This window comes from Sardina pilchardus, chromosome 12, assembly GCF_963854185.1.
Source record: "Sardina pilchardus chromosome 12, fSarPil1.1, whole genome shotgun sequence".
In the NCBI taxonomy this organism is placed as follows: Eukaryota; Metazoa; Chordata; class Actinopteri; order Clupeiformes; family Clupeidae; genus Sardina; species Sardina pilchardus.
The window spans coordinates 1,690,178-1,705,083 of NC_085005.1; the positions used below are offsets into that span (position 1 = coordinate 1,690,178).

The 14,906-nt window shown below is 39.9% G+C and overlaps 1 protein-coding gene across 1 annotated transcript in view; it reads left to right on the plus strand.

Annotated features, from left to right (window-relative positions):
* Positions 1-4,196: 4,196 nt before the first annotated feature.
* Positions 4,197-14,906, plus strand: part of lbr (lamin B receptor) — a gene marked incomplete in the record, with an annotated part of 40,253 nt that continues 29,543 nt past the window's right edge. The window contains 1 exon segment of the mRNA XM_062550923.1: positions 4,197-4,347.

Consider the following 14,906-nt stretch of genomic DNA (forward strand, 5'->3'; position numbering starts at 1 on the left):
TAGGTTATAGGCATAATAGTGACAAGTAAATGTGCACTTTCTCTGTCTGTCGGATTTCTGTAGTTTCTCACAGGGCTACTTCACTGAAACTGAACGTTATCTTCAAAGGAGGACCCTATACATTTTAAAGATAGCCTATTTTATTTTTGAGGGCTTTTGATATCGGGGGTTACCTTACAGTAAAATTAATTATTAGCCTATTACACGTCTCTGCTGCATAGCCTACATTTCGTCAGGGCCGTTCACCTGGAGAAGGGGTTGTTCATTTACTCCTGTAGATTGCAAATATAGACTTGGTTGCGACTTCCGGACAGTTTTGTGAGTGCTACTTTGTTAATATTTGGGAAACTGCGAGTAAGGGGCCACGACCGCACAGCCCTGGCTGCTGAAGTACCGCAAGAGCGCAGCAAATCGCCAGAAACAATATATTTAAGCTCACAATAATCAGACCGGCCCAAAACGTTAACGGCCCACCGGGAATCCTCCCGCATCTCCCGATAGCCACCCCGGGCCTGGGCTGCGTGGGCGGATGCCATGCGCACGTTCTGACTTCCACCCACTAATTGTACCGAATAATTGTTTTTATTCTTCAATCAGTTAGGCTATAATAAATATGTTTGACGTTAAAGATATAGAATGTAATAGCGTTATAGAACATAAAATTCACGTCAGTTACTTTGCTGAGTAACTAATTACTTTTACAGTGTGGTAACTGAGTTACTAACTCAATTATTTTTTTGGCAGAAGTAATTTGTAACGGTAACTAATTACTTTTTAAAAGTAAGATGACCAACACTGCTCCTACATACTTTGGCCCATCAAATGACCTCTTTGGAAAGCTGAGACCCTGTAGTTTCTTAGGAAACAATCAGGATAGCTGTGTGATCAAGTATGTGTGTGTCTGTGTGTGTGTGTGTGTGTGTGTGTGTGTGTGTGTGCCTGTGTGTCTGTGCTTGTCTGTGTGTGTGTGTGTATGTGTGTGTGTGTGTGTGTGTGTGTGTGTTTATGTGTGGTTCTGTATCTGTGTGTGTGTGTGTGTGCCTACATGTGTGTGCATGTATCTTTATATGTGTGTGTGTGTGTGTGTGTGTGTGTATGCGTGTGTGTGTGTAATGTGCAGTCGCTACATGCACACTACATGGTCCCCCGTGAACCAAATTGCACCAAACTTGGCATACATGCAGAGGGTCTCATAATGATCCTACATGTTAAATTTCATGCTATTTGGAACCTGTCAACCAAAGATACTGTGCCTGCGATTACAATGCCTCGTTTTACTTTCTCAATTTTGACTAGGTGGCGCTATACATGAAATTAGTTGTTATGGGATGGGTTGACATGGCCCCTAGGCCCTATGGTTTTGGAGATATTCACAGAAAACTGTGTCTGGCCATATATAGGCCAGTTGGTGTACAGTCACTAAATGTACACATAAATTCATTTATTATATGGCCCCCCATGAACGGAGTTCCATGAACCTTGGCATGCATTCAGATTCAACATCTCAATTTTGCTTTATCATTTTAAAGTAGGTTGCCCTATACATGAAATTAGTGGTTATGAGATGGTTTGACATGACCTCTTAAGACCAAAATGTAAAAAAATATGGTCCTCCTACATCCTACGGGGCTCAAGATATTCACAGAAAACCATGTCCGCCCTACCCTCATTTTGGGGGGTCCAGTCCGGCAGGGGGGCCACGCATCAAAACAAAAAACTATGGTTCCATGCTATCCTTGTGGGCCTACATGCCCACCAAGTTTAGTGCACCCTGGTCTTTCAGTGTCCCAGGAATCCTTGACAGAAAATGACTCATACGAAAACAACTAGGTAACTAGGTGTTGGCTAACATCTCCAAGCACCTGATTGCAATGGACATTCAACTTTAAAAAAATCCTGTACTACACTGTTATGAAATATTTTCAAATTTACTTCATATATCATCACTCAACATGGTTAAAAGTATAATGAGTCCAAAATTATTAGGCTAGCATACACATAAATTCATAATTATGAGGGTTAAAACACGCTTACCCCTCCTCCTGTCAAGCTTCAGTGGCATGCTTGTCTTATCTGATGTCTGAAGTGCTCTCAGATCAAGTTACAGGTCAAAACTGCATTCTGATTGGATCATCAGTATCCAATCAGTAACACATAATCTTTCAAATGGTGAAATGACAGATTTGTATTGGTTTAGACCCAATTAAACATCATGTCCATTACAATGGACGTGGAGTCCGAAGGATGTTACCTTAGGTAGGCGGCTAGCTAGCTAGCTAGCAACCAGAGAGTAACCAGCAGCAGCATGGTCTGATATTAAGTTATTTTCTTAACAAACCCATTCACTAAAAATTACACTATTAGGCTTGAAATGATCGGAAAAACTTACAGATTATGACAAAATATTCCAAAATACCGTCAACAAATCCAGAAAGCCATAATGACCAATTTATTGATAACATTCCACAAGTCTCCCATTGACATTAATGCAGCGAGGGCGTACTCTGGTCTGCATAAAGGGGGATTCCCTCCCAACCCCCTTGCAATAACAGAACGCGGAAATGGTCGCTCCGCTTTAACCCTCTCTGATACTACTAATCTTTGAATGACGTGTTATGGTTGCTAGGTAACGGTAAACAAACTAAAAGATCGTATTTCTTGATTTTGCTTACAAACGGACGGCTTTACCCGTTCACTGAACAAGGTTTATGGAAATTTAGCACCACTTTACCATCTAAAATATTGTTTTAATAATCCTAACTTGTTAGATTTAGGATTTAGGTTGGCCATCTCCTGCCAAGATGGTCCCACTATGTTGGATTTCAGGTTTGGGTGCAAATAAGAAAATGCCTCCATTCCACTATTTACACCCGGGTGCAAATAATCACTCCGGGCTGTATATATATCTTAGCAGTAAAATACTTTTAGCCAAGAATCCATTTAATGTATGGGAGACCTTAGAGATGAGGAAAAACATTGTTGGGTTTAGTTCTACCTCCGGTAGGGGTATCTAAAAAAAATTGGGGGCATTGTCACTAGCCTAATGGTATTCAATCACCTGTGAAATTTAAGCCATTGCAATCAATACCTGGTGAATTTATGACACATTTACTGTTTACGTGGCAGGGTATTAAATTCATATGTTCGCCATCTCATCAAATTACAACAAATTAAGCTTAAAAATGTTGAATCAGCAACACCTTGAAAACCTGTATACCATATTTTTATATGAGAGGTATGTTGAAATGCTTATGTGTCAAAACACACAAAATCCCAAATATCTCACTTCCTTTTGGGTTTGGCTATGCAATGTACAATAAAAGTTGTTCGTCCTGGAGAGTTACAAGCACCTACCAAGTTTGTGTAGGTGAAACTATTATGCTAACCAGGATATATTTAGATTAATCATAGCCTATGCACAATGCAAATAAAATCCCAATTACCTTACTTCCTGTGGGTGTGGCTAATGCAATGTCCGGGGCCAAGCTCTGAACTGCTTTATTTGACACCTGATGTACAGTATGCACAAAATGTTAAGACTTTTCCACTATGTTTACCACCTCAGAAAAGGAAAACGCTCTGTTAATAATAATAATAATAATAATAATAATCCTTCCATAAGGCCTTGCGCCCTTCAGTAGGCCCTAGTAATAGTAATATAATAATCTGAAAACAAAAGGGCCTTGCACACTCTCTCATCTCCTTCATTTGTGAGGTGAAGAGATCACACCCCATCAGGCCAGTTTGAGACCACTGCGCTAGGCGTTAGGAACGAAACCAGTAGAGGGCGATAGTGAGATGACCATATAGGGGGATTTCCCTCTCAAAACACTGCCTACCAGTTACTCCAGCGACTGCCTCTCATTCCTCATTTTATACATCCTCCCTCCTTCCTCGGTCCTCGTTCCCACTTCTCTAGATTAAGAATGATGGGGCGGCAACAATGGGATAGTCAATCCAGTGTTAGTTAAAGATCAGTGGGAACGAGCCTGGAGGACCGAGAATCGAGGAGAGAGGTTGAGATGCACCCTGCGAGACGGGCCATCAGGAACATGGCGGACATATGGCGGACGCGTTGACGTATTTCACCTGATGTCACCCCATAAAGACCAATCACGGCTCAGCTGGAATCCTATATAGACCAATCAGGGAATAAACATAATTTAAAATGACCAGTATCAGGGCCAATCAAAGAGCTTCGCGCCATCACAGAACCCGGTAGGTTTAGGTTTACCCTGTCAAGGGGGAACGTTACCGTTAGTTGTATTGAAGATAAGAGTATGAAATCTGTCGTGTAAAGGTTACGTTTTCCCCTCTACTTATTTACAGCTACAGAGTGTACATCAGGTAAGCACATTAATGTTTGTTTAGTGAACACGTTGAATTGTCCAACATGTATATATCATTGTTGTTAAAACTGAAAGCGACGGTGGTTTTACGTTAACAGTAACACGAATATTTCTTCTCCATGTTGTTAGCGTTAACATGGGAGTTGACGTTAGCGTAACGCTAGAGCAGCAAATAAATGTCGTGGATTACGATCATGGTCACAAAAGGGACTGGTTGTTGTATAGCACTCTTCATCATGCTTTTTGGTATAAACAGGCTAACTTAACAATAAGAGACGATGTTCTACACATTTGTGTCAAATGTACAACGGCAACGTTTTAACAACCAACTATTTTGACCTAACGTAAACGTGTAGCACTAGTTAACGTTACCGAAGAAAATGTTATCAAAGCTGCGTGGATAATCATATTCGCTAATGATAAGCATGGTTTGCATCTTACTTAGTTAGTTATTTTCCTTAGTCTTCCTAGCAGTAACGTTAACGTAATTTCTAAAGTGGAACGTTACCTTCAACTTACATTTGCTAACGTTAGCAAAGATTAATTGTCTGCGCCATTTGTCATGTCAGAACCATAGCAGCTACGTTAACGTTACTGCTTGCTTAACTTACTGCTAGATCTACTAACGTAGTTCTAATGGTTGGCAGTGTGGGGCGCGGAAAACACACGGTTGTATCTTCATTATTTAATTGACATTCCAGTTAGTGAGGATAAACACTTTACTTTGCATTAACCAGCAATCAAACTAAAACTCTAGATAAGCGTTTACGTTACAGGCTTTTTAAGCAAACTAACCGCTAACTTAACGGGCTATTCAATCAGAAATTAATTCATTGAGTTACGTTAACGTTACTGTTCGAACCTCATGTTGTCCCGTGTTCGTTAATGTGAGGAGCGTATTACCTGCTTGTTTATTGTTTGTTAACTTTGTACATTTGAACGTATGACGTTTTCCCTCCATTACGTTTTCTTGCATGGCCTCAGTTAAAGGAGAAGGAACTAACAAAACTAACTTTAACACGGGAACACGAGAACAGCTGACTTGTTAAAACCATCCAACGTTGAGTATATCATTGCACTTGATCAGTGGCAGTGTTATATTAACTTTTTTGTCCATCTGCCACTGTGGCAGGTAGATTTTAAAATCTACCAGCCATTCAAAATTTTTACCTGCCAAAATATATTCAACCGTTCCATACATTATACTGCCAAGTAGAGATGTAACGGTATGAAAATGTAGCCCCATGGTTATAGTGACCAAAATTATCCCTGTTTTTGGTATTATCGTGGTATTGTGTTCAATATGTTAAGAAAGCACCGATAGGCCTACACAAGCTGAAATAGTTTTTAAAAAGTGTGACCGTGTCTATTACATTACAAAAATATAGGCAAAACCTTATTGCCTTAAGCGGGATACAGATCATTCAGACAGTGGGAATCCTAGTCTCTGCTCAACCCTCCACACACACAGAAGATGGCTTGTCTTGTTTCTATTTCATATTTGAATTCATACAATTTATATATTTTAACAATTTATAGCATTTTAGGATCTGCATAATTACTCAGAATATTCAGTAATTTGAATAGGCTTCTTCATATTGATTACACTTGTCTTTAATGATATTACAGGGGTGGTGTGTAGTTCTATTTGAGTGCCTGTCACTTTAAGAAGTGAACATAATTAGGTTTCATCCGGTTTTAAGTCACGCGTAGTTCAAGGATACATGTTTTCATTAAATAACATGAATGTTCAAAAAACTAAGAGGGCAAGGAAAATATTTCTGGCGTCATAGAAAAGATAAGTGTCTTGCAATGTTAACTTCTATGATTTAGGTAGGTTAGGCTACTGTGATATGGATTTGTGAGTTGTCCCGATCATTTTTTCCTTGGTCATGTGTAATTGGCTGGGTGCTTAACTTAGGTACCATGACTCGGAGTTTGGTATATAATCCAATGTATTTCCTACCTAAACGTATTAACCGGTAGCCTCGTTGTAAATTTATACAGTGAATGGTTGTAGGCTATCTAGCTGCCACCTTAACTGGAAGCGTAGGCTAGGCTCTTATGGATACTGACGCAATGATGAGAGCCAACCTTCTATCCGTCCCAGAGTGTTTGTTGTGATCGTCATGTCCATGCTATCTATCGATGTTGAGGATATTGATACAAGGCGTGTGTTCTTATCTGTGGCGACTGTTAATATTCTGATGAAATAAACAACTTAAAGTAGAAGTAGCTGTGCTTACCCGCCACAGTGGCGGGTGTGTTGACATATTTCACCCGCCAGCACGCAAAATTGCACGCATTTGGCGGGTGGCGGGTGGCTAATTTCCATCCCTGATATATATGTATATATAGCTATAGCTATAGCTATAGAGCCATAGATACCAAAGACCAAAATATGTTTTCATTAAGAGCCACATGACTGTTAATTTGAGAATTTGTAATGTTGGGGAGTGCTTTACTTTGATTCTATACAAGATAGTCTTGACACAATTCTCCAGTGATTCTTTCATTGGTAAAAATAGGAACCATGTGCAATGTTTAACCTGCAACATACTTATCAATTACACTGAGATAGGGCTTTGACTCCGAACTTCGTTATTCGAATATAATTCGAATTTTTGAAAAATATATGATATTCGAACGAATTTTAGGCAGCTCTTAATATTCGAACCTGTTATGAACATTATTTTTTTTGTACATGTGTTTGCATGCAAACGTTGTTTTCAGATTCAGCGGCTTTCTCACATCTGGTAAAGTTGTGAATCATGAGCTCATTAGCAAGGCTATTAGGCTTACTCATCTCGGCTCCTGTAGGTGATGTTAGCAAGTGGTTTGACTAGCCTATTCAGTTTCCCCACGTGTGTGTACGTTTCAAGGTAAGCTAATAGTAACTTCCTCATTGAGTCTTGGAGTTGGAAGACATTGGTATTGAGATGGTCAATCAACTTGAATGCAAGAGTTTTAATCTGTGCAGCATGCTAATCATGCTAACCGGATAATTTAGCTTGTTGTCTTCTATGCGTCATTGCTTTCACGATTGTGAATGTTTAGGATGCATGTCGAGGGACGGGTGTCCATTAGAGAAAGCGGGCCATGGAGAATGAGTTTAGGCTACTTATAGGCTATACTGTTTGGTAAAGTTGTATGCATAGTGCCTCCACCTGAACAGCGTTATGTCGGTGCAGCTTCCAGGGATCTTGTTTTCATGGAGACAGACGCGGTCTGCACGGAGTGGAGGGGCTGTGTACGTGTGTGTGTGTGTGTGTATGTTTGTGTGAGAGAGAGAGAGACGGAGGGAGAGCAGGAAAAGGAAATTCAGCTTAATGAATGCTGCGTGTTTTTCCAATAGCATAAATAATGGTCAAAATATTATTAACAAATATTCGAATACATTCGAAGTTTGATATTAATAACCAAACAAACTTCGAATACGATTTTTGGCCAAAAGTCAAAGCCCTACACTGAGAACATCAAAGGCAAGACGAAAGTCTACAGTGTCATGCTCTGGGAGTTGCTGTTGATTGGCATGCAGGCCACTGATGCTCTTTGCATGTTATTACCTCCGCCAAGGAGGTTATGTTTTCATCGGGGACCGGCATATGTTTGTTTGTCTTGTTTGTTTGTTTGTCTGTCTGTCTGTTTCTGTTTTTTAGCAAGATAACTAAAAAACTAATGGATGGATTTCGATGACATTTTCAGGGCAGGTCAGACATGACCCAAGGAAGAAACTTTAATTTTGGGAGTGATGCGTAACACCGTCGGGATTCCGGAGCCGTTTATGTGTTTCGCTTAATGGTGTAATGGCATGGTATGGCCACATGGTGGCGATTGGAATAGTTTAGGTTCAAATGTATGACAACCTAGGAAGAACAATACAGGAGGTCTGCGCTCTGAGTGCTTTTCTAGTTTTCCTTCTGTGCCCATCTGATTTTGATGTAAATGCAATGTTGTGTGCTAGGCGTATGTGGCAGAGCAGATCTATCTGCACAAAAGAGAACTTGTCTGTCCTCTTGTCGCGGCGTTGACACTGGCACTTGAAATCAGCTCTGATATTAGCAATGTTGACATCGTTCTGTTGACATCGTTCTGCAGTGTTGAAAGTGTTGGAAGCATTTTGAGTTTGGGAGGCAAACTTGCGACAGTAATATCTAAGTATACATATTGATATATATATTTTAAACTACCGTAAAACTTCAAACAATAGCCGAGTCCCAAATAGACGCATGTCTCTTTTAAACGCCCGGTGTGACTACAGATTTGGGGTTATAGGCCGGTCTCCAACAGAAGCCTGGTCTGTTTTTTTTAGTTTCGAGTTGTATTTATTCTTCTTATACCCGTCAGATCGTCTGGTGGTGGTGATCATCGATGGTACAGATTGCGCACACTATATTTATGCATGACTGCGGAGGTGAAAGACAGCTATAGAGTTCCAAATTCTTAACTTTTTTCGACATTGGTCTATGTCCTGCATTATTTAATTAATGCCATTTTGTTAAATTTGCGCACTAGACAACATATTCTATCACAAACTTTCTTTGTTTAGTTTCACTTTCTCTCGTTTCTCCACGTTTCTCCGCGTTTCTCTCAATACCATGGCGGAAAAGAAAAAGACTTGATTTAAATGACATTTAAGCTAACAGTTGTCAAATTTGCCTAACAAAATTCGGGAGAAGCATCGGCAAGATATTTCTCGGTTGATCCAAAGAGGGTGCGTAAAGGCTGAGCTGTAACTGTCTCCAAAGAGGGAGAGCCCTGCGCATCTGGTCGGGAGCTGCGCAAGCAATGCAGGCAAGTGGAGGAGAGCGACGAGGAGGAGGAATTCGCAAATCAACTTGTAGCCTAGTTGAGGATCACGGTGATGGCGATTAATAGGATAATTTTTAATCACACGATTGCAGTTGTTTTACAGGGTAGCATTCATTCTTTATTGTTGATGTATTATCAGGGGCAACAAGTTCACAGGCTCGATGGTAACTTGAATTGTTCAGCCCGCTGTCACATCGTTTCGTTATTTTAAGCTGCCAATAATTTAAGACATAGCCTAGTAGGCTAGTTCTAATATGATCTGATTTGTGAAACACATTCGAATTATAGGCTAAATAAAGTAGCCTACCCTACTATAATGTGGTAACCTCCTGTTGTCATGCTTTCTGTCTGCTTATGCTATTGTGTAGTTATTTCTAATCCTACAATAAACCTACACTCAACTAACACCACTAAATTAAACGCCTGTCTCATATAGACGCCTGTCTCAAATACACGCCGGTGCATTTTGGCGATTTGGCAAAATAAAAGCCCGGGCTATTGTTTGGATTTTTACGGTAATCCTAATGTTAGTTTAACTGTCCTAATAATGTTCGGAAACTATGTAAGGCAGTGACATGACAAAAAGCTTTGTTTGAAAGTAATTATTTTACCTTTTTTTTAAAAAAAAAACAAATGTTATGTGTCACAATATTGGCTTGTGCACCACTATGTAGTATGCATGTCCCTTTTGATGACTTCTGTTATAAACTGTATAGTTCAAAAGCATAGATAATATAATTAGAAGATTATTATTCCGTTTGTTTATCAGCACCATAGCGACGGTCAGATTGTTGGTTTGGATCTGCCCAGCGCCTGTTATTGCATTTATTTATTTTTTTTAAAGGGTAACTGCACCCTAAATTTTTTTTTTTGGGCTGTTGATTGATTGAAATTATTCATAAGTGGTGACCTACACTATTTCCAGGGTTAATATTGACAAAAGTAACATTTCGTATGATTTTGTATTGGAGATATTGCTCTCCGCGCTAGGGATGTTAACCGGTGACTGTTTGACCGATGGTTGACCGTATCCACGTTAGCCAACCAAAGTTGTCGCTAGTCGGTTAAAAAAAAAAAAAAAATTAGGCTAAAGACAGTGGACTAAACGCTACTACAGCTAGCCATCTCATTCCAAGAAGATCTTTTTTGCGTGAAGTTAACAAATTATCCCTCACACTCAATTTTTCATAACGCCTGCTTGTAGGCTAGGCTACGTAATAAACCAATAAAAACATTTGGCACGAGGTCACAGCGGTGGCCGGTGCGTCTTTTGCAATCTGGAAGTGCGCTGTTTTATCCATTGGTTTTATCGTATTGCAGTCTAGGCAACTTTCCGCATAAGATGGGCTTAGATTTGGAAACACATCTTATCATCATTTCAGGAAGGGTCATCAATGGTAACAGATAAGGTAATGATCATATTTCGTTATTATTGTTAGCACTTCCTCAAACTAAGCTGCGTCTCTTCGGAGCTGTCATTTTCATAAGTGAGCCGCGGCCATTTCAGCTTCAAATGAGCTTCTAATAACGCTAGACTAACGCCTTTATTTGCAACGCGATCACCTTGTATGTACCCAAACCATTTTCGGAGCAAAGGAACCATTTGTCCTCCACTTACAAGCTCCTTGGTTTGCAGGACTCATTTTGGCACTGTAGGATTTTAAAAAGTGACGTGAGTGAAAGGGCGGCGCCGGGGCTGTGTATGAGCGTGGGACAGAGAGATGAGAGTTGGGAAATTGCGTGGCTGTTATTTCAAATAGCATAATTTATTTGAAACGAATCTGTTTACCGGTTTCAACCGGCTAATGAGCCTCGGTGGTCGGTCAAGAACATTTTTAGTTTTCGCCATCCCTACTCCGCGCCCTCTACAGGTTGAAACATGCCATGGCATGTTGGTCTAAAATATTATTGGAATGCTGACGTTGTCCTGCACTTCTCGTCCAACACTACGTCACCGGGTCATTACAAATTAGGAATGAAACGCCCCAACACCTGCTGCCCTGATTAGCCTACCTGTGATAAGCCATGCACTCATTCCCAGATTGACACGAAATCACCATGGTTGATTGGCTGCAGCAGGGCTGCACTCCGTTCCAAATTTCAGAACGTCCTGCCCATTTTGAAAGCCTTTTTCAGAAATGTGAAGTGGGTGGAGTTATGGGGTGAAGTTACTCTTTAAATGCATTTTCAAAAATGCATCACTAACAGACATTATTATTATTTTTTTTTACCACCCTCATTTCTGTCAGTTTAGACACATTTCAATACGGTCTGTGAATCTACATTGGAAATGAATGGACGTTTTGCTGCCATATACAGTGCCAATGTGAAGGCGGTATTGGCCCCTAATTTTGCATGAAGTGCAATTTATTGATGACAAATGTTATGCTGTGAACTAGCCCTCCTCACTTCGAAGTAAATTTATGGTTTGTTCTAGATTTGGGCAGTTTGCACGCCATCCATAAAATGCAGAGTTCAACGAGTTTAGTGCTAGGATAAATGTTGCTAGGATAGTAGTGTGTAGCTAACAGTGTATGGCAGCTAAAGTTATTAAGCTTATTTGTGACCTTCCACGGCGAAATCAGTCACATTGTTCAAATTTTCAAAATTATAGTTATTACGTTTTCACGAAGGGGCATAATCAACCTTCAAAACGATACCTATATCTAATGAATTGAACGTCATATTACTGAAATATAAACATTCAAAGGAGGTGAGTTCATCCTGTCATGGCAAGAGAGAACGGAGAAATCTGCCTCTGAAGTTAACTGTCGGCTCAACACTCACGAACGCTTTGTAAGGTCGCCGCTACTTTAAGATTTACGGTACTTACTTGTATTTACAACGGAACAGCACGCGGATAGCTTGGTGGTCGTCAATGAGTGCATTTACCGTAAATACTGGAATAGAGCAGCAAAAACGAGACGCCTCTAACTTCCTGCTGGAATTGAATTTCTCCCCTCAAGAAACTCACGCTTTTAGACTAGAATAGGTACGTTTTTCAGCGAAATGAATTCACGGCGGTACAGTGTAGACCTCTCACTGTTTCAAAACACACAACAAAAATTCCACGATTTTAGCACAAGTAACATAAATGGTCATTTTTCTCAGAAATGCCTGTTTCGACAAGTGACTGGTTTTGCTGTGGAGAGTCACATTTCATATTCTGATGGGTTATGTTTTCACTATGCTACAAATAAAGTCACCAAATAGCTTGGCAAAGCCCATAATACTTATGGGTGCTTAATACAGTAATGCTAACAGCACGATCTAGCTGCCCTATGTTAGTGCTGTTATCACTAGGGTTGGGCACCGAAACACGGTTCTAGTATGGAACCGGTGCCGACGCAAACGGTAGTAACCATACCGAATAACAACGTGAATTTCGGTGACTCATTTCGGTGCTTCATTTAAATGGCGTTTTTTTTTATTTTTAAATACGATGCGTCACAGCACGTCATGCGCCATATCTAACTTCTTGCTATGATAGCACCACATCCAGATACAGTTAGCCAACATAAACACTAGATCAGGGGTGCCCAAATACTTCCCCATCAAGGGCCAAAATGAATCAGGGAGGAGAGTCGCGGGCCAAAAGTAAATGTTCAAGTCGTGGACCATTAAAATGAAATGTATTGCATATATGCAAAATTAACATCTATAAAAAATAGCCTAGACTGTTTTAAGAAATAGGCTACAAACAGTACTCTTTACTGTGATTGTCTTTGCACTGTGTGCTTGTAATGCAAATACTCTTTACTGTGATTGTTTGCACTGTTAATGCAAATGCAATGTGTACAACATTAATACACATAATCCAGATATTACATTTAAAACAAATAGATTTGATTGAGAAATGACAATTGGACTATTCAGATTAGCTAGCTTCAGGGGTGCCTGCAGGTGAGACTACGGCCATAGCCGACACACACTCCATATCAGGCTACCTACTAACGAGGGATAATTTCCCCTGTGTAGCCTAAACAAGTTGGCCTAACTCTGCAGTGTCCCATTAACTGCATGTCAGTAGTCTTTTTACAATATTATGTAAAAAAAACACGTTATCAAAATCAACTTCTGAACTAATCAACAACGCAGACCTATACACGCGCACGCACACCTTTTGTTTGAGCTGGTGAGAGAATAACAGCGCACACACGCAAAGTTGCAGGCTAGGCTACTTGTTGATTTGCTTTACTTTCAGTGGTTGCTGGTTATTAGCACACAATGTTAAGCTAATTCACTAACTGAGACTTCAAGGATCATGGATAGATATTTTCTTTATAAAGAACGAAAACGGAAAGGAGGAGGCAGCAAACCTAGATGAGTTATTTCATATGGGCACGGTGGGCAAAATTGGTGTGCTTGTCAAAACGCTAGCATTACAGCTTGATAATGTTAAAGCTCACGCGCTGTTTAAAGCCATACACACCGGTAGACTAGATCTAAGTTGATAAGTGTGCGTACCATGACATTAATTCCTGCATGCGGTACGTCCCGCGCTTCTCCTCAGTCTTCACTCTTGTCGTCAACATATCCACGTCCACGAATATGGATATGCGCTGACAGGAGCTCAATAGCCCCCCCCCTACCGCCCCATCTAAAACAATGTTAAACGGTGGCTAGATAGTGAACTGTTTTTGAGGTTTTTTAGTCGATAAAACGTTGAGACAGAATGAAAGTCTGCCAAGAGCGCGGGCCAAAAAAAATCGATGCACCACACACCATAGATTAGTGGACAGTGTTTGAGAGCTCACGTGAGCCCGTCAAGTAGCTCTTGTCAAAATCTCACAGTACAGAAAAGGCTATGAAACATCAACCGTATAGCCTACTTTACTCTATAACCTTGCTAATGCGCTAACTGGGATCTATTTGAAATTAGATGGGAGGAATACGGATTTCAATGTTGGATTTCCTGCTTTCAATGATGTAAAAATCATCATTTTACATCATTGAAAGCGGAAGTCCTGTTCATGGGTTTCATTGAAATCCGTATTTCTCCCATCTCAAGGCAAACTGAGGGAATGATGCACGACCATTCAAAAACATGACTGGTTTTCTAAAGGTACAAAGCTTAATGCTAATCGGTGTCCCTTTAATGATATTTGAGAGCTCATCTAAAGTGAGGACTGTATATGCCTTGCTACACATTTCAAAATTAGTTATAAAGGTTACAGTAGCATTTATTCATTTAGCAGACACTTTCATCCAGAGAGACTTGCACTATCAATGAAATTAAAGAGCAAAGCCACAATGGTGGCACCTGGGGATTGAACCCCCACCTCTTGGGCTTATAGCATGCTAGCCCAGTGCCTTATCCACTACACTACTTCTGCCCATTGCTATTGCAACCATAAATTCACAAATATAAAATAAATGCGCGTGTTTATATGAACAAACATGTATAATTGTGTATGGATGATTTACAGATGAGAGTTAATTAATTAATTAATTAATTAATTAATTAATGTGAATGTAGTATAAACTCATTTGCAAATGTTTAGCAAGGCATAAAAAGTCCTCACTTCAGATGAGGCCACAAAATATCATCAACTAACCACTTGTAACTCCTGAGTTAATAATGAATTATAGTATTAGGAAGTGGTTTATAAAACATGTATTCATATCCTTACTAATCATTATTTAACAACTGTTAAATAATGATAATAGTACTTCGTTGACAAAATGTTATTGCATGATCTATTAAGTATTAGCAACAATCTATACATATTTTAGAAATGGGCT